At 33.5% G+C, this 24336-nt stretch overlaps 1 protein-coding gene across 5 annotated transcripts in view; it reads right to left on the reverse strand.

The window, feature by feature from the left end:
* The window catches only part of LOC143237176 (helix-loop-helix protein 15-like), a 36141-nt gene extending 13294 nt beyond the window's left edge, over positions 1-22847 (reverse strand). The window contains exons 1-2 of one of the 5 annotated variants that reach the window (XM_076476147.1): positions 22557-22847; positions 17509-17685 (exon numbers count right to left, since the gene is read on the reverse strand). The gene's annotated coding sequence lies outside the window, so the exon portion shown is untranslated. Of the gene's footprint in view, positions 1-17508; positions 17686-22552 lie in introns of all 5 variants that reach the window. The other 4 variants (XM_076476148.1, XM_076476146.1, XM_076476150.1 and 1 more) reach the window with 4 other exon arrangements.
* Positions 22848-24336: the final 1489 nt, after the last annotated feature.

Below are 24336 nucleotides of genomic sequence, written 5' to 3' on the forward strand. Positions count from 1 at the left end.
TTTTTGTATTTGTTCTTTTTTATGTGTAATATCTCTGTTTACTTCGTGCTTGGTATTAAACTAGCAGGGGCTATGTTTTATACTCCAAAATTAACCCGTTATTAATTAATATACATTCGTCTTCTTTGACCAAGTTTAAACTACATTATTACGTACGACCTAAGTTTATAATGAAAAAGGTATTTTCGAGGCTATATACGATCAAATTAACTTGAATTTACATTTTTTATTGCAAGAGAAATTATTTTACTTTGTGCACGGGTGTTTGAACACACTACATATTTTAATAAGGACTCAAAATTAACTCTTTCATTGTTGAGACCGTTTTAAACTAACTTGTAGAGTTTATTTTCTTGAATATCTTAACGATAGTTTTATGTGAAACGATAACATTATCTAAACCAAATTAGAAATTAACTGTTTTATTGGCGTGCTAATTTTTTATTACTATACTTCTTTGCTACCCAGATAGCTTAGTTTTTCTTCGAAGTTTAAAGAAAGGGTTACGTGAAATAAGATTCACACGCCATAAAAACTTCAAATTAATTCTTTCATTGGTAGGCCAGTTTTTAAGTTACTTGCTATCATGAAACCTTAGTCTTTGTTGAATGTTCAAAGCAAATATTACCTGAAACACAATCAATTTGCGAAAGAAATTAGAAACTAACCGTTTCTTTGGTAGTTCTTTTTTTAATTATTTCACATCTCTATTGACAAAAGATCGTAGTTTTTCTTGCAGATTTAAGGAAAGTGGTACGTGAAATGTAATCCGTATTACAAAGACTTTCAAAGCTTATTTTTCTCTAACTGTCAAATCACTTTTCATATGATTTTCTTTCCTCGCTACTAGATGATTAAACTTGTCAATGTATTTCTAGTATAAACACGTCGATCCAAAAATATAGTGTAGTTTTGAACAAATCCAAAGAATAATTTTTGCATTACCAGTTCAGTGCCTAGATGTTATTGCTTAAATATCTAAGGTAACTTCCGTTAATATTTGATATAATTTACTAATATGAAATAGGCTTACTTTGTTAATACAAATTATGCAATGAAATAGTTTAATTTCGTAATTTAAGTTTGATGTGTTTTTTTTATTTTAGCTTGGTAAATACACAAAACAGTTAGGACTTTATTTCTTTTCTTTTTTTAAGGGAGAAGGGAGGAGTACAACCGGGTATTTTACTCTCTCTGTAGATTTAAGTGCGACAAAGGTGTTACACAACTTGAATAAAAAGTTTTAAAATAAGGCCCTTGCCAAACAATTCAGATTTTTGAGTATCTTTTTACGTTTATTGTGAAACGATTGTACCCACTCCTCGAATCCATAGATTTCCTAAACTCTGTACAGAATATCTTTAAAGAAACGGTTTACATATTAATCAATTTAACAAAGAAACGCTCTTTTACTGATACATTTATCGGCCACTTTCAAACAGAAGTATTTGAGTCAGTTTTTTTACCCTTTTTTTACTGCCTCAACAAAGTACACTAAAGTCTTCCATGACTTACTAAACATTGCTGAAGCAGAAAGAGGCCAGATACGTTTATGTTAAATACTATAGTCAGGCCCTTTGTAGTCAGTAAATGACATTCGTTTTCAAGATAGGAGCCGAAATAAATCGTTCAGGAGGGAAAATTATTTTCTTTTGCATTCTCAAGTAGAAATACTACTGTACATAATTCGGTTTTTCTTATTTTTTTCATGTCCACTTTTAACAGAATTAGCTTTCCTTTGTGTTTTTATTTAAATTGAATGTAATTTCACTTACTTTAAGCATCCGTTTTTAGAAATAACATGATTGAAGTTGAAAGAGGGTTAAATAGAAGGAATTGTGATTTGTGGGAGTGAAGTCCGAAGTTTTTCATCATTTGGAAACACATTGTATCATTCTGTTTTATGATAAACGAGACAAAGTCGTTTAAAAAAGCTATTCTGGAACTGAAAAGGGAATTAGGCATAACATAAAAAGACTGCAATACTTCCAGGTGCTTCTCTACTGCCTTACAGATCATACCTAACTCCTAAGTGTTTATTACGTGTGTTCACTAATGCGGAACTTGTACAAGCCGTTTTCAAATGTTATTTCAAGATATTTGTTATGCAATTTGTGAGAGTCACGTCCCAGATAGTGTAATGTTTAATACTGAGATTTAAGTGTTTTAGACCTCTTGTTTAATTACAGAAATGTAAGAAACTCAGGTGTGCAAGTTTATATTTGTGTTATGCATGTGTTTTGTCAAACGTGTATTTGCAATAATTCATCACATCAGTCTGATTAGGATATACGTAAGGCTGATTCGTTTATCAACCCTACTTGTTTGTTTCTACAGGAAATTTATACGGTTTTTCATAACTTTTTAATGTTCAGCAAAATGAAGACTCTTGAATCTTGCACTTAAAAGTTTGTTTCTTTGTTGACATATTTACTCTTTAATAATTCTCAAATATTAACGCTTGTGCACAAAACTTTTTAGACGTTTTTTTTGCATTTATAAAGCACGAGTTGCAAGTCCGAGGTACTTAACCCCTAATTGCAAAATGTTTGTAAATTAAAGGTTTGTTTTTGAATTTCGTACAAAGCTACTCGAGGGCTATCTGTGCTAGCCGTCCCTAATTTAGTAGTGTAAGACTATAGGGAAGACAGCTAGTCATCACCACCCACCGCCAACTCTTGGACTACTCTTTTACCAACGAATAGTGGGATTGACCGTCACTTATAACGCCCCTACGGCTGAAAGGGCGAGCATGTTTGGCGCGACGGGGATGTGAACCCGCGACCCTCAGATTACGAGTCGCACGCCTTAAAAGTTTCTCCACTATCATACATACAATTAAGAGTTTCATTATTGTATTATCTATGTTTCACTAGATAGGATTGGATATAATCTCCTCAACAGACTGTGCTATTTTATAGCTTAATAAACAGCTTAACAAACGAACATAAACTTGGCTTGGTGCTAAGAGTATCAAATATACATAAAAACAACACTTTTTAAAGAAGTTTTCACAGTGTATTTATAGAGCTGACTTAAGCTCTGCTGTATAAAAATATCTATGCATTGTAAAGTAAAACAATAAAATACATCTTCGTCTTCAATTCACAAAATAAAATTATCTTTAAACTTGTTCATGTGCCGTAAAGGACTTATAACAATTAAAAATAACCTCTTCTAAATCTTCCATTTCGCAGAATGTTGTTTACGTATACTGAAAACTGAAAGCATCAGTTTCTGAAACACAAGTATTTATACTTCATTGAAAAATTACATCTGCATTGTTGTTGTATGCTACTAACTAGAAAGCTACATAAAGGGCTATCTGTACTCTGCCCACCATGGGTTTCGAAACCCGGTTTCTTGCAGTATAAGTTCACAGACATTCTGTTGTGCCACTTGAAAAAAACGTTGAACGTTTGACCTTCTTATCGGATCCTTCATTGTTCAGTTAGTCAACAAAATCTCCGATAAGGAAGTTGAAAGTTCGTAACAACTAACAAAATATAACTTACTCAATACCTTTGTAATTCATTTAATCAGGTTTGACTTTCTTTTTAAAGCCGCGTGACTGAATCTACGAGTTCCATGTGTTTTCAAAGAGTGACACAAAAATTTAAGACTGTTGTTACAGATACCGACTAGCTGTTCCCTAAGCTGTCGGACCAACAAACTGTGAATACAACAAAAAGCATCACAATTTGTGAACCTGACGATGACCGAAGAAGGTCGAAATGTTGTTCGCTTCTCTACATAGAGCTTTCTCTAACCATACCAGACGTTCTTACATATATATTACAATTTATATATCTGTGACATTAGGGAAATGCGTGGGTTCAAGAAAGCTTGAAAGAAATGAAATGGAAACCCTATAATCCGAGCACTTTCGAAAGGTGGACCTTTCTTCTTCAGGGGAATTTTACGAGAATTTTTCCCCCTGTGGTATCTTTGGTTCTGTTTGGGCTAACATTTATAGAATTAATCCACAAGGGTATCTAAACCGTTTTATTTATGAATGTCATTTAAAGTTTCTGCTGAGCTTTCTTCAATGGTTGTAGCAGTAGACAACGAAGGTCTATCAGTTTTGTTTGTTTACACAAAGGTACTCTACAAGCTATCTGTGCTGTGGTCACCACAGGTATCGAGGAAATCCTGGTTTTTACGATTATCATATCATATCTAGAGCAAATGTAAAAACTACAGATATTTAGTTTTGATGTTTCAAACCTGAAAGCACTTACACTTCTCTCTTAGAATGCTGATGAAAGAAAGCGATGCCGGAACATATCACTACTATTGTAAAATGAGCCCCTTACAACGAACCCTAAAATTTTGTCACAATTTTGAAATAGCATATGTAAGAGTTTCACACAAAGATGTGTTAAGCACACTGTTATTTGTTAAAATCCGGGTTCAGTCGTTATCATCTAGTTTTATACGTAATTTCAGAAGTAATAAACTGACAATTATATTTTTAGAATGAATAAAGTTACCTATATGTGTTTAAATTCCACTAACCCGACTGAATCAGAGACTCTAGTGACTAGTCGATGCCGGTGTTGTTCTCGTAACGATAAGGTCGTATGAGAAACGACTAGATTACCCGGTTGTATAAATTGAAACTATAGAAGTAACTCATAATCTACGATGAACTTTAACGCTTGCACGTCCATCATTTGTCATTCTGTACTTTATTTTATAATTAGAAACGGAAATTTTTATTTTGTTTACTTGTTTCTGAGTTGTTACTATTTTGATGAAGGTTGTTCGTAAGTTGTGGACGCTACGAGAAATAAACATTTTTTGAACACCAAATCCGTGTTCAAGTGGGATTTCCAATATTAGTCGCTTAATGGTTAGCGTGTTGGGCTGCGATAAAAAAATCCAGTGCAAGAGTCCACAATATGCTTCCAAACACAGTCTTTACGTTTAAATATGAGTACGTAATAAATTAACTTTAGTTTCTCACCACAGTAATTTACCAACGTAAATGCTTGATTTGTTTTAGCGTAAAGCTACAAAATAGCTATCTTCACTTTGACCATCACAGGGAATCGAACCCCGGATTTTACTGTTGCAAGTTCGGAAACTTATTGCCGACTCACTAGAAGAAGTCTACATAGTTCAAAACTAAACTATTGCCGACTCACTAGAAGAAGTCTACATAGTTCAAAACTAAACTTATTGCCGACTCACTAGAAGAAGTCTACATAGTTCAAAACTAAACGTTAATCCCTTATAATCCCTTATATTAAAAAGAGATATATGAAACATTATAACCAATAAGCTGCATTAAAAATATAATGGAGTATAACTTACAGAACTCAAACAAAAGTGTTGATATTACCAATTTGTCATTTTTTGAAATATTTGACATCAGTAAATGGAGAACTAAATTTGAGGTAACCTTAAAACGTTTCGAAAGCAAAGAAAGCCCATTAAACAACTCTAACAGCGTAACTTTAGATTACATTGAATTGCTACAACATACATTACTACTTAACTATATAGACTGATTGGGTAGTGAGACACTAGAAATAGTACTGCATAAAGTACTGCTATGAAAATACAAAGGAATAAATAGAAAAGCAAATGTCTGACAAAGATGACTTTGCTTTAAAATCAAAACAAGCAATCTTATGGATATCCTTCAATGTAATATATTATACTTCCATTTTTTAATGAGCTACCAGCTCTTATATATGGCCGGTAATATATTACATTGCAGGATATCCATAAGAACCAGGTAGTTCATTCGAGAACGGAAGTATAGTACATTACAGGATATCCAGAAGAACCAGGAAGCTGATTGTAAAACGGAAGTATAATAAAATCATACACGTTCATGGAGATCTAGGTTTCTGCTGAAAACATTGAAAGGAGAGGACAGGGTGTATGTAAATTTTGTGTTTATCAGACACACTGAGCCTGTATTATTGTTCTAGGAAGACTGTTTGTAGTTAAGCACAAAGCTATACAAGGACTATCTGTACTCTGACCACCACGGGTATCGAAACCTGGTTTCTAGCGTTGTAAGTCCGCAAACATATCGCTGTACCACTAGGAGTCCCTAGGAAAATCCAAGAAACAAGGAACAAACTGTATTCTAAAGACGGCTGGCTTTAAAACATGTTTTTAGTTCAAGTTGGTTTCTCATCATCATGAAAAAAAACTGTGTTTTTGGTCATGTTCGTGTGACAGTGTATTTACGTCTACACCAGAAATACTGTATATTTTAAGAGTTTATGCAACAATCAATGTGTAGATATTCTAATGTATATATAATATTTAGAGCTTTACAATTTATATAATGTGATTAAGTTTCATTATTTTATCAATCTATTTATTTTATATGTTTTTGATGAGCATTTTAATTAACCCCTCTATTAAAAGTATTAGTAATAAATTTGTAATTATAATTAGGTGATCATATAGGCTACTAACCATGACAACAATTAATATCTGATAGCCACTTTGCGGTAAGTAGTCATGTAAGTCAATTCTAAGACCGATTATACATTGAACATCTGTAGCTTTTATCTAAATGGTGCTATATAAACGTAACGTTCCAAAAGAATGAAACATGTTTGAGATGACCATTAGGCCTTTATCTTGGCATAATTAGCTATGTGCAGCCTTCTGTATCGCGGGTCATGTCATGAAGTGAAACGTTGAGCGTGGATAGTGCGTCCATCCGTGAAATCGACCCCTGAATGAGACACATTTGTCGACTGTGTTGTTGGTTTAATCTACCGTGAGCTTGGCACACCATGCCGTAACCTGTAACCTCCCTGAACGCATTTAGGCTTAATGAAAGCTGTAGAGACCCCTAGTTGGAAGATCAGGGTAACAAAACCCTACTCGCGCCCGCAAAACTGCGTGCGGCAGCGATTTGTTTTCAAAGTGACAATAACAGTGTTTTTATTTGACAAAGAGCACCAGGTGTCCATTATCCCCAAGGACAGCTGATCTTATTTTGGTCAGTGTACAGTATTCCTTCTCTGAACGTTTATTGAGTGTGATTAAATATAGAGATAAACTGCATTTTATACAAAGTACTGGAAAATTTGTTAACTTCGCAAGATAACCCTTAAACTGATATTAATCTAAAATGAAGGATATTTACTCCCGGTTAAAGCATTTACTCCATCACATTTTTACTCAATCACGTTTTCTCCCTAAAGATACTGTGAGATAGCAAATTCTGATTTTTCTTCAATGCTTATGGTTTTGTTGGACGCTCATTTATTTTCTTTCATCGTTTAGTTTATTTATGAATTTTTTTAGTTGCATTGAAACGCTAACTCACCTTCTATAGAATAATTTGTATTTTGAACAAATATATATGGGTATGATGAAACTGACACCACCTTCCTGGCTTACGGATACTATTAATGTAACAGAAAAGCATTATTTAAATTTCTAATATCATAAGATTGTACTTTGGTGACCCACTCAGTAAGTAAATACCCTTCTAAAAGTTTCACTTAAACAGAGAGAGTCACGAGGTAGTTATCGAAGGGTATATTTATTGCTGTTGCTCACTCCATATTGTTATCGATAGAGAAAGGTGTTCATTGAACACTGTATTCGTTTTTTTTTCTTTTTTTAGAATGACACTGGTTCCTCACTGGTTCTTTTTCCTGATTCTCTTGTTATTGACGTTCCTCACTGGTTCTTTTTCCTGATTCTCTTGTTATTGACGTTATAATATTTATGATAAACTGTTTATTAATTTTGGTGCGAAGTCCTGGTCAGATATTTGCGTATCAACTATGTTTTCATACGTGTTGAATTTGTTTCTAAGTGTTGTTATTATGAATACTTTTTGTTGTTGTTGAACTCTGATTACAGTAGCGTGTTCATTGTAGAATGCTACGACACTGCGCCAGGATGAGTTTTTAATTAGCCCTAACTTGACCCTCTCCGAGAACAAAAATACCAAAGAAAAAAAACTTAAATAAAATTCAATAATATATAATTTGCCTTAAAATACATGACTTGCTAATCCTGATTTATAAGTGACTTACGTAGAAATGATAAAATTACATTTCACCAAGTTGACACAATTCACACCATAGCCATTGTTCTTTGTACAGCGTTGTACAAATAACGTCTTAACCAGTACAGTGTACCAACCATTCTCACCAGATCAATAGCATCAAGAGAAGATTCTCGTCATCACTGGATATAGCAGATATAGTATGGTTGACGTATTCTTGTACATTCTTCTTTACTTTCAACCATAAATTATTCAAATTAACGACATATATACTGAAAACACTGCTCCAGTACATGATATTTTTCACCTGACTTTTCCTTAACGTCATATTCTAAGCATACAGCGCCACTACGTGACAGTTTATACCTAATTTTTTTCTTAACATCATATTTTAAACATATAACTCCAGTATGTGACAGCTTATTCCTAATCTTTTCCTAACGTCATATTCTAAGCATACAGCTCCAGTACGTGATAGTTTATACCTAACCTTTTCTTAAAGTCATATTCTAAAGATACAACTACAAGACGTGACGGTTTATACATAACCTATTCTTAACGTCATATTTTAAAGATACAGCTCCAGTACGTGAGAGTTTTCACCTAACATTTCCTTGGTATGTTTTCATGAGGTGCTAGAAATACTGAAACTAACATTATGTGGACTCTATAATGAGACAAAAGAAATATATTAAATTAAGAACACAATTTCAATCTATAATTTGTTTTTATTCCTAAACGTATAGAACAGTTTTTTTTTTTCCTTAGAGTAGTCTACGTAGGTATCATTGAAACCCAATACGAATTTCCAGCTGAAGCTTTAGGTGTGACAGATGGCGCGTGTGGACACATAATCCGCTTAATACTCGAGCGTCCTGGTAATACGCAATGGCTTTACAAGAACGCACCACGCGACATAGGAAATCAGTAGAAGGATGAAACAGCGCCAATTGTTCGTGGAGCTTTTGGCGGTCCAATTTACTACCAGCGTAGCTATTATTTAAACTGAATGAGAACAAGGGTTGATGAAGTTTTGCGCTGAAAACTGTGCTCTTTTGCTTTTATAACGCCTACTTGAACCCTGTCCCAAATTCTGTATCGTACGAGCTGTAAAAAAGGCATGCGATGTGTATCACAGTAGGAACTACATTTATGTACACGACTCAATACGTAAGTGTTGTTCTGTAGATATACGTCTATTTCTCGTTGTCTGTATAGTACATTTTGATTTAGAAATGACTTTATAATGTTATAACTTTCCCCCCGTATAGCTTGCTACTGCATTGTGGGCTATCCGCGCTGTTTGTACGTCAGGGATCAAAACCCCAACTTTTTTTGCAAGATTGTCACTAAGCCACAAGAAGAAAATAAGTTTACCGTGTGTGAAAACAAATACAAAAAATGGTAAATGTATCGAACTTTGAAAGGTATAACAGTTCGGTGGCTAGATATCCACACAAACGCTTTTACCTGAACAACTAATGCTTTCATCATCTAGGTTTCTTATTTATAATTTCAAGTCTCATGTGTCAACTTGGTATGATATAGGTAAGGAGATTGTAAAAAAAAAAAAAATTAAAATGAATAATTTTCAAAACTAGTTGTCCTAACGAACATGGTTTTCCCGGACGGACCTTTAGAATAATGTTTCATTGAGGAAAAAAGAAGATGTAGAGGGTACATGGTATTACCAAAAACATATAGGGTACATGGTATTACCAAAAACATATAGGGTACATGGTATTACCAAAAACATATAGGGTACACGGCATTACCAGAAACATATAGGGTACATGGTATTACCAAAAACATATAGGGTACATGGTATTACCAGAAACATATAGGGTACATGGTATTACCAGAAACATATAGGGTACATGGTATTACCAGAAACATATAGGGAACATGGTATTACCAGAAACATATAGGGTATTACCAAAAACATGGTATTACCAGAAACATATAGGGAACACGGCATTACCAGAAACATGGTATTACCACCAGAAACATATAGGGTACATGGTATTACCAGAAACATATAGGGTACATGGTATTACCAGAAACATATAGGGTACATGGTATTACCAGAAACATATAGGAACATGGTATTACCAGAAACATATAGGGTACATGGTATTACCAGAAACATATAGGGTACATGGTATTACCAGAAACATATAGGGTACATGGTATTACCAGAAACATATAGGGTACATGGTATTACCAGAAACATATAGGGTACATGGTATTACCAGAAACATATAGGGTACATGGTATTACCAAAACATATAGGGTACATGGTACCAGAAACATATAGGGTACATGGTATTACCAAAAACATATAGAGTACATGGTATTACCAGAAACATATATGGTACATGGTATTACCAAAAACATATAGGGTACATGGTATTACCAGAAACATATAGGGTACATGGTATTACCAAAAACATATAGAGTACATGGTATTACCAAAAACATATAGGGTACATGGTATTACCAGAAACATATAGGGTACATGGTATTACCAAAAACATATAGAGTACATGGTATTACCAGAAACATATAGAGTACATGGTATTACCAGAAACATATAGGGTACATGGTATTACCAGAAACATATAGGGTACATGGTATTACCAGAAACATATAGGGTACATGGTATTACCAGAAACATATAGAGTACATGGTATTACCAGAAACATATAGGGAACATGGTATTACCAGAAACATATAGGGAACATGGTATTACCAGAAACATATAGAGTACATGGTATTACCAGAAACATATAGGGTACATGGTATTACCAGAAACATATAGGGTACATGGTATTACCAGAAACATATAGGGAACATGGTATTACCAGAAACATATAGGGAACATGGTATTACCAGAAACATATAGGGTACATGGTATTACCAGAAACATATAGAGTACATGGTATTACCAGAAACATATAGAGTACATGGTATTACCAGAAACATATAGGGTACATGGTATTACCAGAAACATATAGGGTACATGGTATTACCAGAAACATATAGGTGGTATTACCAGAAACATATAGGGTACATGGTATTACCAGAAACATATAGGGAACATGGTATTACCAAAAACATATAGAGTACATGGTATTACCAAAACATATAGAGTACATGGTATTACCAGAAACATATAGGGTACATGGTATTACCAAAAACATATAGAGTACATGGTATTACCAAAAACATATAGGGTACATGGTATTACCAGAAACATATAGGGTACATGGTATTACCAAAAACATATAGGTATGGTATTACCAGAAACATATAGGGTACATGGTATTACCAGAAACATATAGGGTACATGGTATTACCAGAAACATATAGGGTACATGGTATTACCAGAAACATATAGGGTACATGGTATTACCAAAACATATAGGGTACACGGCATTACCAGAAACATATAGGGTACATGGTATTACCAAAAACATATAGAGTACATGGTATTACCAGAAACATATAGGGTACATGGTATTACCAGAAACATATAGGGTACATGGTATTACCAGAAACATACAGAGTACATGGTATTACCAAAAACATATAGAGTACATGGTATTACCAGAAACATACAGAGTACATGGTATAACCAGAAACATATAGGGTACATGGTATTACCAGAAACTTATATCTGAAGTTTAACATTTCTCGTTTCCTTCCTTCTCTTTATACGATACGATATTGAAGACGTAATAAATACATTTTGGGGTGTAGAATATTGTACAGAACATATATGATGCTTACATTAGCTTCATTTAGGTATATGCTTGACATATTAGTAGAGGATAATATAGATTATGTTAAACACCTTCTGAGATAGTTTTTATCGTGTCTTGTACCACGAAATAACTTTTCAGCATAAAGCTTTATATTTTCAATATATATCTGGTAAAATTCTCTTTCCTGAGACAAGTAATTTTTAAAATGTAATAATTTCGTCTATGGAGTTTTATTCATATTCGTCTTGCGTGATGTAATCTCACGGATGGCAAATATTTGTATGTAAATTACTGTTGATCAGTTAAACAATGTTAATCAGCTCTAAGTATATGTCATTGAGTGTGGACAACATTTCAGGTGCCTCATATAGTATTGAAGTAAGTTTACATAACTGAGGTTAAACAACAATCAGGTATCTCATATTTAAATAAGTTTACATAACTGAGGTTAAACAACAATCAGGTATCTCATATTTAAATAAGTTTACATAACTGAGGTTAAACAACAATCAGGTATCTCATATTTAAATAAGTTTACATAACTGAGGTTAAACAACAATCAGGTATCTTATATAATATTTAAATAAGTTTACATAAATGAGGTTAAAAAAGTGCCAGGTGTCTAATAGTGTTAAAATACCTTACCATATATATATATATATATAACTGCGGTTATACAGTGTAAGGTATCTCACAACGTATAAATACACTAAGCCATGAGTGAGATGTAACGTTTGTTGATCAAATGTGTTCGCATTTTATAAACATTTTTTGCATCTTAAATAACAGTATATATATATCGCACGTGACTTTCGGGTCTCTATACAAGACTGATACGTTTTCGCTCGTACTGTTAACGGATGCTTGGAGACGAGGCTCGTGCGAATTCTCAGAAAGAACCCGATATCATTCGGTATAACTGTATGCATATCCTCTCTCTTTAATACTGTCATACCACTCTTACTGATACACTGATGTTTTATCTCCATGATGGATGTAAATTACAGTTCAACAATACTCACTGTCACTTACGGAACGTCTGTAATCTGACTCAACAAATGCTATATATTTTACATATGTTACATATGGAAAGTAATTTATAAACACGTGACAAAATTTACAGTCGATGGGCTAAGTGGATGTACTGTGTATTTAATAGACAGGGAAAGCTCGTAAGGTCAAATTTGCTGGATATTAGCTTTTTTAATGTATACTTAGTCATTACGTGAAATGTAAGTTTCCGAATTCAATCTCCTATTGACACGTTGGGATCAGTAAAATGTAAGGATCCCTAGTTGTAATAACTTACTTCTGTCAGTTGTAAAACATAATGTTATCAGTCATTTTTCTGACCCTCTTCTCACTTTGTTGTTTTTATCATCGAACTGTAAAAGTTTGTTTGTTTGTTTTGAATTTCGCGCAAAGCTAATCGAGGGCTATCTGCGCTAGCCGTCCCTCATTTAGCAGCGTAAGACTAGACGGAAGATAGCTAGTCATCACCACCCACCGCCAATTCTTGGACTACTCTTTTACCAACGAATAGTGGGATTGACAGTAACATTATAACGCCCTCACGGATGAAAGGGCGAGCATGTTTGGTGCGACCGAGATCCGAACCCGCGACCCTCAGATTATCAGTCGAACGCCTTAACCTACCTGGCCATGACGGGCCTTATAATTTAAGAACTAAAAAAGAATGTGTAGATTGTGTGAAGACAATATTTTTTACTCGTATTTCATCATTATTTTTACTTTGATGTTCTGGCTAAACCACACAATTTCAGTCATACTTATAACACTCCACACAGTGGCACAGCGATATGTCCGTGGACTTACAACGCTAAAAACCGAGTTTCAACACCCGTAGTGGGCAGAGCACTGATAGCCCATTGTGTAGTTTTGTGCTTACCTACAAACAAAATACTTATAATAAATATTTTTTTTATATAAAAAAAGAGTTTTTTTTGAATAATTTGCACCTAACACTTTAAAATGTGTATATCCTTATTTAAACCGTTGAGTTGTGCAAACCATCGTTTTGACCAATACTGGTCAAGCATTTGACTGGTGACACTCTACTCACACAATAGATGAAGTGGTCAGGTCAAAGACATCTGTGGCACACACATAGCCGCCTCTGATGTTGAGTGATGAAGTGTGTCAGAGGTCCTGCCAAAATTACATCTGGCCTTTTCCGAGACCATATCCTTCACTATTCCGACTTGGTTTGTAAATGTAATACATGCTTTTGACTATTTCATTTGCAGTTATGTTGAAAGACGTAACTTTAGAGACAAACAAAAACAGCCAACAAAATATCTCTCCGATTACCAACTGACGCAAATGCTTTACAAGTAGAATGATTATATAACAGAAGCGCTTTTATAACTTTATCACAGACGTCTCCATCGTTTGACAAAACATTAATAAACTTGCGTAGTTATTAATTACACAAAATGGAGATTGAGCTCTAAAACTGATACTAACGTTAAGATTATGACTGACATCTTTGATATAGTTCTGAAATATATTATTTTTCACTTTTTCCAAGAAACAATATTAGCAATATTTTTTTACCCAGAGCATGGTATGGGAAACATTGGGATTGTTTAGATATTAATCCGCTAGGAGAAAGTGTGTGTGTGTGTTCTTAAAGCAAAGCCACATAGAACTATCTGCTGAGTCCACCGAGAGAAATCGAACCCCTGATTTTAGTGTTTTATATCCGTAGACACACCGTTGCACCAGCAGATTACAGGGGAAAGTGAGAAACCGAGAACTTGAAACCCAATGTTTATGTCGATGTTTTTAACGGAGCCAAAAATTTAGGTTTCAGTCCCTCGCTTTTAGAAAGTAGGTATATGATTGGAGAACTGCTATTGTTATTGTTACTTCTATCTTTAACTGGGGAGAGGGAGATAAGACTTGCTCTGGAAATTAAAGGTCATTTAGTCTTACTTCTATAGCAGGAAAACTATAGAGCCTCAAAATCTTCAAGTGAAATATGAGAAACAAAATCAGAATGAACTCAACAAAGAGACATCTTTCCTTATTTATCTGTTTTCTCTTCTCTTGTAATAACTTCTTAACACGTTCAAATTTAAAATGCGTGTGTGTAACAGTTCGTTTATCTAACAAGATACATGAGTATTTAGGCCCGGCATGGCCAGATGGGTTAAGGCGTTCGATTATGATTGCTTGTATGCGTGAATAGACACAAGCTGATTGCATCAATTCTGTAACTGATAGTTTTATTGCTCGCTATGAAAATGTTTAAATTCCCTTGTAGATGTAAATTTAGTAATGTGGGCTTAAAAGGTATGTTTAGAAAACGTTACGTTTAATTATGTATAGAATACTAAAATTATAAACATCCCATCAACAAAATACAAAAGCGCATTTATAAATAACAATATTATAAAAGGTGAGTTTCTTTTCTCTGAATATTATTTCAACCAACTATTTCTTAGCGAACTAATGCTTAGAATAACTGGTCTAATTTCTTCACTGATTTTCAAAAACAGAGCTGCAATTATTGTATTAGATAAATGCACATAATCATGCTACTGTCTACTTAAATACATACACATATTCGATCATTGCACATTGAAAGAAATATATTTATGTCACTATTGTGTGCTTGAATATGTATGTTTATCTATATAAGGTTTTATGGCTTGAGTTTTACGTATTTCGGTGTTTGTGAACTTACCATATGGTTAGCAACCATCATAACGCTTTGACTTAGACTTGCCTATAGCTGATCATTGTTAAATAACACAAGACATTGATATTGTATTATACGTATATCATATTACGTTTATCGTCTTTATTTCAACCTTCGGTGTTATTCCAAGCCTTCTACCGAAAACGGAAGAAGGAAAGAATCTGTTTATCGAACTTCAACTTTATACTGTACAAACAGAAAGGAGATTACCAAGAGATAATCTAATTCTCTTTCTGAATTCAACTTTGCTTTTTGCATTATATGTTGTCTTCAGTAGGTAAGAGACATTCTTCCCGGTAAATATTATATAGTAAAACTTACAGCAATATTAGATTAACAGGAATTAACTGCGGGTTTTTCTTCACGCAAGCTTGATCTAAAACTTCGAGTCTTTTTCCGGGTTAGGGTTACTATCCAATTATGTCAATCATACAGCTCACCAACAACGGACATTCGCCTGTTCCTCTGTATTCTTGCACTGTTTACCTTTCAAGTGCGTATGCTATTGTGCTGACACAGCTACACTTAGCCGAACGTTTCACTTATAAAATACGACTTTATAAGTGTAAAATATAGTTATCCAATCAGAAACAGAGCTTTAGCTAGAGAAAGGCGAGTATGGGTTCAGTCACAATATCACAAATCAAGACTTGTGGGCTTTTTACGAAGGTATTCGACAGAGAAACGTTTATAATACATATAAAAAATATAATGTTTATTCCAAGTTCTCCTTGTGTCTCTTAAGATAAAAGTAAATAGTATACTATATATTGTTCCAACTACTTCCTCTGTTTTCTAAGGGTAAAACGGCTCATTATGACATATACAAAATTAACCAAATGTTATAGTTACTAACGTAATCCAATTCACACTGTAACAGTGGTCATTAAGATGTTTGCTAATATAAACAGTGTTTCAACTCTGTTGCATCCAAGCCATTCTGAGGAACTCTGATATTGGACGAAAGGTCTCGACAAACAAAAGTGGAATGTTTGATATATGTTATACAATAGTCTTTACTTTCACTCGGAAGTTATTATTAATAATATAATATTTTCGCTAAATTCTTTTAACCTGAAGTTGAATAATATTTTTCTATGTACTTATTTTGTTTCCTTGTGTTAAACTGAATAACATAGCATATTTCCGTTAAACATTTGTTTCCTAGGACTGAATAACATGTGATATTTCCGCTAAGTATTTTTTCTCTTCCGTAAAATTAAAATATCAAGTGTTTCTTTTTGTTTTCGGATATTAGGCATACACGTTTGTATTGTTTTCACCACAAAACCAATTTTCGAAACACCTGTTTAATTAATTAGAATAAGTTAACCTTTATTTTGTACGAATACATCAAAATCTCACTGTTATAATGATCAAATTCTCTGTAAACTTATCACTTAGTGACAAACTACAAAGCCAAAAAACAAGTAGTTAAAGTTAACAAAACAAATATTGTTCCTTGATCACGTACGTACGTCGTATTAAAAGTGAAGTCTATTCTATTTACCGAATTATAACCATAAAATGAAATGAGTAGTTTAAATAAAATTTAGGTGAATTGTTATATACACGCTCTTGTAATTCTGGGTTCGTTCTGGATAACGTAAATCTACTATGGCAGTAAGATCTAGAACCCATAATACAAGTTCTGACCCACGAATTTTTAAATCGATGATTATTTCTCACAGGTTTATATGTACGTTTACCGTACGTTTTATTTTCTGATAGTAAGGATGTGAAATCAGTTTATAAATTACTCCATATTTTCTTAATTTGCAGCTAGATATAAATATGAAATGTTAATTTACTTTAATTTGCGTGTGAGCCAAATGTTGGGTTCTAAAATATGACGACGTATCTGTTTGTGAAAAAATATCACCATTGTTATTATCAGATTCACTACTTCTTGCACACTTTCTGCGTGACATATAAATTAAGCTTTAAAGAAATGTTCTTTGGTCTTTAAGTACTTAATGTGTTAATTATGTAACAAGAAAGATTTAACGTACTTGAACAATGAAATTAACGTACAGTCTTTTCCTTCTATCTCGAACACTGTGAAATTATAATGGAATCACTTCCTTCTATCTCGAACACTGTGAGTGTACCGTGGAATCACTTCCTTCTATCTCGAATACTGTGAGATTATGCTGCAACCACTTCCTTCCATCTCAAACATTGTGAAACTATAGTATAATCATATACATACATCCTTAACTATGTTAGACCATATTACAATTATACCTATGCGTAAAAATTAATATAAGTATATAGTGCAATAACATCTATTTCTTTGAAACGCTGTAAAACTGCAATACAATTATATCATCCATTTTAAACATTGTGATACTATAGTGTAATCAGAACCCAAAATGCTCAAATGAAACTTAATGTATTACTGTCAGATGAAAATAATGCGCTCAAAATATTTGAAATATGAACAATATAAAAACTTCCAAGTTTCACAATCAGCATTTATGAGTTTTTATAGTGAGAAAAACCTAAACAACACTTATTACTATTGCAATCATAAATACAGTAGAAGTATAGTAGAAATAAGTCAGATGTGCAATACAAATTAAAATCTCAAACACATTGCAACAAGATGTAAACAAAACTTTATAAGCACTTTGCACCCACTGTTGAGTAGTAAACAAAACTTTATAAGCACTTTGCACCCACTGTTGAGTAGTAAACAAACCAACTGCAGACTAACAAGTAACTAAAGCATTTGAGAAAGTTGGTATAGTAAAAAACAAATAGTCTCCAAACCCGCAAATTAGTCAACCTGACTGACATACTGACTAACATTTTTGGAAAAGCTTTTCCTGCCATAACCTTATGGAAATCTAAATGTACATTATTGAATTTCGCTACGTTGGCTATAAACTCTTTTCTTAGTTTTGCTCAACCTTGATAATATCAAGTAATGTCAACAACTATTTTTCAATACTACTAACAATACACAAGTAGCCATATTATATGATTATGAACACGATTTGCCAAGTAACAATCAGCTCTCATAACATGTGGCTATGCACGATTGCTTATGGCACACGCTATGTAATCAGCCAACAGATGTATCAGATAAAAAACGTGTATTAAGTAAGTTCTCTAGATATAGTTTCCAACAACAATATAACCTTTGAGAGCGAAGTTTTCAATCATATACATCTGACTCGAGGGTTCTGCGTTGGACAAAGCAGTTCTAGAATAGTAGTCGGTGCCTGACACGTGAGGACTAAAGCGACTATTGCCGAAGTCTAACACAGCTTTGCTCGAGTGCTCTGGACTGAAAACAAAAGTGATAAATTGTATAGTTTAACTTTTCACTGTTTTCCAATTAAGTGTGGCCTACTGACATCTAAGGTTATAATTCAAACAGTACTATTTTTAAAACATGTCTTCCAAGAAACAAAACGATGGAAAAGGAGAAAATCTTATATTTACAACTCTGAAAGATCTTTGTCCCAGCAGAGACAGCATTACTGCTAGAACAGAGGTTAAAAATATGAAAAATATAAAAATGCTGAATATGTGAAACAAGCCTTAGCCGTTAATCCAGCAGAAGACTGCCACCCCAGCTAAATAGAAGAACAACCTACAGCGTATATCAGCAAAAGACAGGAAAAATCGAGAAATAGCTCCAAGAAAAATATAAAGTAGGAATGGGAGTACCAAAGGTAAGGAAACAATGTAGAAATGGGTGGGATAACATTACAACACATGGCGGTTTTTTTACACGATGCAGTCTCAAACTGGATGTGGTCACCATCGTGCTTTACTTTGAACCTCGATCAGTTATGGACATGAATTCACTTTTATCGGTAACCAATCAATTCTAAATTCTCAACAAACTTAAAACTTTCTAAAAAATCGGCTGTTGTGATACAAATCTTTTGGCCAACCCCTTACCAGTCACTCACAAGCAAAGTATGACTACTGGAGCTTCGTTTTTCACTCCCGACATCAAACATACATTAAAAATACCCACATTTATGACGTCATGCATTTCGTTAGGGTTACATTATTTGGTTGGATACATGTAATTATAGATGGTTGCTGAACCAAAGTTTACAACAGAGGAACTTAGCTATATACACCTTTCATTAGTTTGAATAATTATCACGTTACAAAAAAACACACGAAGTAGGAATGGGCGGAATGATGGCCACACCTACTTTGAGGTTGCACAGTGTGAAAAACCACCAAGTTTTGTAATGTTATACTACGAACTTCTACTTTGTTTCCTTAATTTTTGGGACTCCCACTCCCGCTTCCTAACTTTTTATTTAAAGATATTTCACACCTACTATAATGACTGAAACCTAAACCACATTTAGGACTATTACCACTGCAAAAGCTTAGTACATAAGTTTTACTACATGCACGTTCTGTTAGAAGTACGACGTATGAACCAAGGACCTTATATCTTCATCTTGTCGATACCTAAATGTTCAAGTGTACTCTAAGTTGTGATAACATTTTCATACTTGTCGCATAGAGTATAAATACGACTTTAGTTTAGCTGTGTAATGTATCTTGTAAAACATTTGATAATGGATTTTATGAAGGATTTTATCTACAAGTTAGTAGATATTAAATCAAAACACAAAACAATCTATATCTGTTTTCTATTTACTTTATTTACGCACTAGATGAGTACAAACCTTCCTCCTTTCAACTGTGGAGTCCCCTCACTACACGTTTATTAGTGCGCGGTCCCCGTAGTGTGAAAACAATCCAACAGGTATGTTGAAGTTTGAATGCTGTGATTAAAATTTCTATAACGATTTTTATAATGAAGCTAAAGTCTCTATCTACAGTTCTATGGCAAAACTGAAATATATTCAGATTGAAATATATATCGAACTATATTTATATATTCAGATTGAAATATATATCGAACTGACTATTTATATATTCAGATTGAAATATCTTTCATTAGTTCTTTAGTGAAATAAATTCATTTGGTGGAAACACTGACACCTACTTTTCCCTTATAGCAATTTCAACCATTGCTTTTCACTTGCTAACAAATAAAACTTGGTTTTACAATAAGTTGAAGCACTGCAAGAACTGAGTAGTGTTCCATTTCAAACTTAAATCTAATCAACCATATTTCTCTTCAACACTTAAACCATTTAATCAATACACTTTTTTTAAATTTCAACACAAAAAACCGCATAACCGATTCGACACACAAACAATCTAATCAACACACATTTCAACATGTAAACCACTTAATTAACATTCTATTTTATTTTAACGAACAAAAACTTAAAAACTTTTTTATATAACTTTGCACAGAAACATGCTGTATTAATAATATACACATAGACGTGTCTATTCTAATGTTATGATTACAATGATTTTTTTGTTCCCGATACATTGTTGTAAATATACCACAAGCTTTGATGTACGTATCTATTGTCTCAAATGTGAATTACTGTAACACCACAAGACTAGATACGTATACACATTTAAGTGTCCATTGTTATAACAACGCATGATATTGACGTCTTAGTTATTAACCATTTTGTTAAGGCCATTAATTTTTGATATTCATGTATAAACACTATACTCATGTATATAGAGTAATGACTTAATTTTATAAAGGCTGCTACATTTTGTTACGTTATTTCACACCCAGATTTATTTACTTATTAAGTTACACGCGTTTTATTAATCAGTATCGTAAAAATTTTAGTTTTTAGTCACTGGAAGACGATTTAAGATATCATCCAAGTCTACTGGTAGAAACATAAGCGTATTTTGTTTACAACCTGTTAATTATTGACACAGCTAAAAGAGAGCTTAGTGCACTTTGATAGCTTTTTATAGGAAATCCTGGGTCGAGATTATTACATTTGGGACCGTATGTATGTCCGCAAGCATATTTCAAAAAATAATAAACCGATTTACTTGAATTTTTTGTTGGAGACAGAGCGACCTTATGGGACAGTTCTCCTCGAATCTAGCGTAGATTCGGTTTATGGGTCACTTTGGAAAAATTTTGAAATGTAGATGTAGGGCATTTTCTCAATTTGTTGATAAAACTGGGTAAAAAGTGATCAAATTAGGACCAACTTTCAGGTACACATTAAAATCAAAAATGTAAAATTTGCGGCTGGACGAAGGTCTCACTGCTCTTGTTTTAATTTTAAGTGTTTTAAGGTTATATTTAAATGACATAGTTTCATTATCTGGAAAACTCAACTTATGACGTAACCAAGTTGAGAAAAACTGTACAAAGACTTGCTCTATAAACGGAAATGTAGTTCAGTATTATTTCTTACACATAGCGTGTGGTATTGGAAGATGAAACAGGTTTAAGTGACGTTGAAATTATCTTAATACGTGCGAGACAGCGCCATGGTTATTTTGGGGTATGAAATTATAATTACGATATACTGAGCTGTAGAAAGACACACAGGTAAATAAACGATATTCTGTAAATTGTTAAAGTTATATTTAGTCTTGCAACAACGCCGAACGTAAGAGAAGTCAATTTGCTAACTCTCTATTCAAACTTCGAAATATGAAGCTGAGACAGAGCTGACAGTTTGACCCATATAACCCTAAATACTAGAAATGTAAAAAAGGCCGGGAAGTTAGTCCCTTTATGTAAATAAAAGCGACTTAGGCCTAACGTCAATTCTACAAAACTGTTTTTTTCATTTGATAGATTTTAAATCCATGATATTTCAATTAGCAGTTAGAGATAAGGAATATTAGAAGCAACATTATTAGTTTATACAGTTTTAAAATGAAATACATATTTTAATCCAGATCGTTTTATTAAAATAATCACTTTGTTTCAAACATATATTTTTAAGCGCTTTATATCACTCTCGTAACTCTTTAAGTTAGGGTTAATCAAATACTAATAGCAATTAAATTCATTTTATAAAATAGGTTAAATAAATACATATGTTTTATTAAATAAATTAACATAAAACTTAAAGTACAATAGCTACTTTCCACTTGAAGTATATTCTTCAGTAAAAATCAACTGGATTTCTTTGGCAAATTTATGCAATATATTATTACCTACTAGTAACAGCAGCCGACAAACGTCCACCAACGAAACATAACCAGAACCTCCGACGTTGGGGGAACACTGGAAGAAACATCGAAGTATGTTTACCCTAAACGTTCCATCCGTTTCGATCGAGCGATTATTTTTATTTGGTATGCAGCCAATAAAACTTAATTAGCTATACTGACAATGGCTGTGAACACAGTTAACGATGCCCTCGTGACGCTCCTTTATCAACGATCCAGTGAGGACGCATGTCAGCTTCTCGGAACGTGCAGTGCACGTTATCTGACAGCTTGCACTTGCTGAGAGTGTGTGGGTAGTGGCTGAGAAGTGTGTAGTGATACTCCTAATTTCAATGCAATCACGCCTCTGATCTCACAATATTCGCTTGGTAACGCCCACGAAAAAGAAGAGCTACGCCATTGGCTAGAATGATAAAACGAGACTCTAATGTTGGACCAATAATAAACAGAAAAACAAAACTCAACGTTCTAAGTATATATATATGCACGTCAAAGTTATGTGTTAAAACAGAATTCTACCAGTACTAAACCATAACCTAGTTGTACTAAAATAGACTTCTACCACCATTACATCATACCTAAACTACACTAAAACGGAGTTCCACTGCTATTAGCTCGTATCTAAAGTATACTAACAGAGTGCTATTTCTGTTATATCATTATTTCAAGCTGTAAAGCAACGGGTGATGGTATTTTCAATATATTTGTAAAAATTGTTACTCAAAATAGTTTACCGTCTATCCCTCTGTACACATAACGTTTTTATACTGATCTGTCGGGCTAGACGGTTATATATCTATTACTCTGACTACACAGCGTTTCTCTAGTTACCTGTCCACATTATGTTTGTCTAGATACATATTTGTATAATGTTTGCTTAACGATCTATTTGTATAGACGCTCGTCCATGTATCTCTCTATTTATATAATGTTTGTCTAGCTATCTGCTTATATAATATTTGTCCATCTGCCTATTTGTATAACGTTTGTCTAACGATCTGTCTGTCTACATACACGTCCACCTATCCTCCTATTCATATAATATTTATCTAGTAATTTGTCTATATAACATTTGCCTATCTATCTTTCTGTCCAGAAATTAATCTATCTTTCTATATAATGTTTGTGTAGCTGTCTTTCTACATATATTTTGCATATCGATCTATGTGTCTAGAGTTTTGTCCATCTATGTATATATAACGTTTGTCTAGTCCAAACATTTCTTTATTTGTCTCTTTGACTATATAATGTTTATCTGGCTATTTGTCTATATATTTTGATCTAATGGCCTTCTCTAAATTCTTCACTCTACTAAAAATTCTCATTCAGTAATACACCCTCACTACCTGTGAATTAATCAACATTATGGGAAAAACATTAAATACTGTGCAAAGAGTGACTTTGACCACGAGAATGGGCGAAATGTCATAGGACAAAAGATTTATTATAATTGTTCTGGCTATATCTATATATGTATATATGTACACAGTCATTAAACTTATTTTTTTACCCATTGGTTCTCATTAACAGCATTCGAAGTTAACTGTTATTAATGTTTTATTTGTTATTTATTTTTTGTTTGGTTTGTTTTGAATTTCGCCAAAAGCTACACTATGGTCATCTGTGCTAGCCGTCACTAATTTTGCAGTGTAAGACTAGAGGGAAGGCAGCTAGTCATCACCACCCACCGCCAACTCTTGAGATACTCTTTTACCAACGAATAGTGAGATTGATCGACATTTATAACGTCTCCACGGCTGAAAGGGCGA

Source organism: Tachypleus tridentatus, chromosome 13 (genome assembly GCF_004210375.1).
Source record: "Tachypleus tridentatus isolate NWPU-2018 chromosome 13, ASM421037v1, whole genome shotgun sequence".
Taxonomy (NCBI): domain Eukaryota; kingdom Metazoa; phylum Arthropoda; class Merostomata; order Xiphosura; family Limulidae; genus Tachypleus; species Tachypleus tridentatus.